The sequence below is a fragment of the Leptonychotes weddellii genome, chromosome 3, assembly GCF_054177405.1.
Source record: "Leptonychotes weddellii isolate Sample4059 chromosome 3, ASM5417740v2, whole genome shotgun sequence".
In the NCBI taxonomy this organism is placed as follows: domain Eukaryota; kingdom Metazoa; phylum Chordata; class Mammalia; order Carnivora; family Phocidae; genus Leptonychotes; species Leptonychotes weddellii.
In genome coordinates, this window is record NC_138371.1 from 64,513,589 (window position 1) to 64,516,581 (window position 2,993).

The 2,993-nt window shown below is 40.1% G+C and overlaps 1 pseudogene; it reads left to right on the plus strand.

The window, feature by feature from the left end:
• Positions 1–2,063: 2,063 nt before the first annotated feature.
• Positions 2,064–2,169, plus strand: LOC115943391 (U2 spliceosomal RNA; annotated as a pseudogene).
• The last annotated feature ends 824 nt before the right edge of the window (positions 2,170–2,993 follow it).

A 2,993-nucleotide genomic window follows, 5' to 3' on the forward strand; every position in this document is an offset into this window, starting at 1 on the left:
TAAAGAGCAAACAGGTGACAATGCAACAACCCACAGATTTGCAATTGACCCTTAGGCTGAAGAATAAAGAAACAAAACCCAGAGGCCAAGGCCATTTTGCAAATGCTGGAACGGTGAAAAGGATGCAGTGATTCTGGAGGTATTACCCAAAAGAGAGAAAAGGGAAGAAATCTCCTGGATTCTTCCTCTCCATCGTTCCTCCTCCCCACCCCAAAAGATGAATGTCTCTCACTCACCAAACTTAACTGAAAACCAATTGGCAAGGGAGGATGGCAGATGTAATTTGTAAGGATCAATCTTGCAGCACAGAGAGAGGCAAAGGCGGGGAGTGGGTCTGAGATGAAACAGACAAAACATCTGAAGATTTGGGGAAACTGTACCAGGCAGGATGAAGAGCAAATGCAAAGACTCAGAAGGAAACTAGCTCAGCATAGTCAAGGAACAGCGAGGAGGCTGGTGTGGGTAGTGCAGAGCAAGCAAAGGGTAAACCAGCAGCAGAGGAAGTCAGAGAGTGAGAGAAGAGGGCTTGCAGACATTCTAGGCCATGGTCAGAAACTTAGGGTTGGTGCTAAATGTGATGGAAGACCATGGAAATGTTTGAGTAGTAGAGTCATGTGAATTGATCAACGTATTCAAAAGATTCCATTCACCTTGAAAATACAAGTAACCTCAGATGCTAGGTATGCATATGTTCCCACAAATTTCTGCCATGTTTTGGCCCCTGTCCTGTCGCTCTGATGCAGAATGTCCCACAAGACCCATCTGGGACTTGCAGATCTTGGTACAGAACAATTACACTCTGGCACAGTGTCCTTTCCAGAGCAGCCCTATCAGCACTGTCTTTTCAAACCATTCAGATAGAGGCAGGCTTGAGGGGACAGTGCCTGAACCGTCTGGGCTGTATTGGTGCTAGAGCTCTCTACTAGTTGGGTTGGTCAGAAATGCTCTTAATGAAGAACATAAGCCCTGGGAGGGGTATGTGAGATCGACTGTTTTCTTCTCTACAGGTATTCCAACTTCTGGGTTCACTCAGTTCTCTAAGGTAAGCTAATTAGAGTAAAAATATGAAGAAGTTTCATGTGTCACAAAATATTATTGTTCTCATGATTTTCTTTAACATTTAGCACTGTAAAAAAACAAGCAGTGGGTCAGATTTGACTCATGGGTCTCAGTTTGCCAAACCCACTGCTCTAGAGTAAAGTCTCCCAGTTGACAAATCCTCCCAGCAGCTAGCTTAAATATGAATGGAAAGCCAGAAATCACCAGTCGAGGAAAATCTCTAATGGGAGAATCAGAAACCAAAATACAGAAATAGCAAAAAGGAGAACAAACAAGGAACAAAACCAATGCAGAGAGCAAGAAGAAACCCACACCAACACGCATTGGTCTTAGAAGGGACTCATGAAATAAAATAGAGGGAAAGTCACATACAAAGGATCCACAACCAGAATACCATTGGATTGCTCAATATTAATTCTAGAAGCTAGAAAACAATGAAGTAATTCAAATTTTTGAGCAAGAATGATTTCCAACCCAGAATTAATTCTCTCAATCAAGAGTGAGGATAGAACAAAATCTCTTCAATCAGTGGATCTAAGAGATAAGGATTCCAATACAAAAGGGAAGTAATAGAAATCCTCAGACTAATGGCAAAATAAAACTCCAGGCAGCTGTGTAGCGGGCATCACGAGTCACCAAACTGTACTGGAACATGAACATATATTAGTACTAGAGCTCCCAGTTCTTGTGAAAAATTAGGAGTGGATTAGTGATATGCATATAGATAACTCAGCAAAGACCGGGCAATTATTAGCAGGGGAAACTATTCAAACAGAAAAGGAAATATAACAGTAGTCTACCACATGACTCAGTTAAGACTAAAAGTCATATTCAGAGTAATACAAACCCTGCATTTTGATCTACTTCAAAATTATGATATGATTCCATTAGGAAAATGGGCCAGGGCTGAGAAGAGAGAAAGGGGTGTTTAGGACAGCATAAATTCTCATCATTTCATAGTAAACAGAAATTCAAAGTAGTGATTTTTCTGAAACAGAAAAATGATAGCTTCTTGGCCTTTTGGCTAAGATCAAGTGTAGTATCTGTTCTTATCAGAACAGAAAAATCAAGTAAAAGCAATAAAACATGTAATTTAGAAATATAACGTAAATATTCAACAACTACAAAAAGGGTACCAGTGATTACTGTTGGGGATTGAGAATGAAGGAGGAAGAGGAGACAGCTCCTTATTATCTCCAGAGAGTTATTATAAGAACTGCAGAATTATGACTGTCATCATTCTATGTTTATGCAAACAAAACTCTGCATGTGTGCAGCATTGATGAAAATAAATATTCCCACACATGTTGGTTGCTCTATACAGAACTGATTGGAAGGGGCAAATGTGAAAGCAGGAAAACCAGTCAGGATTATGTCTAAGCAGAAGATCGTAGCAATGGAGATAAGAGTTGACAGATTCAAATGTACTTTGGAGGTTGACACAGCCACATTTGGTAATGGGTTGACTACTACCAAAGAAACAGAGCTGTCGAAGATAATTCCCAGGTTTCTGGCATGAACAACACATGGAGGTAGCATTTAATGAACTGTGAAATGTGTTAAAGTTGAGGATCACATGAAACTTTCAGCTCTAATGTGAGAAAATAACCTCCCAAGACTATATGTTAATGTGACCAGCTTCTCTGATGTGCATAGGAATTTTTTTCCCTATGTATGAATCTAATTCTGTAAAACTGCTGTGAGATTAAATTTCCCAAGTAGCAAGGTGAGTCATTTCGTCATTACTCAGAGACAACTGTAGAAGTGGTATATCCTCGGGATGTCAGGGTACCACCGACAGAATGTTGTCATCCTGCCTTACACTTTCTACCAGCCCTCTATTTACAAACGACAAGGAAAAATCCATAAAGAGTGGCCCTGATTTGCTGAAAATACATTAATCTTGTTACTGAGCAAGTTATTGCTGTTTTCAT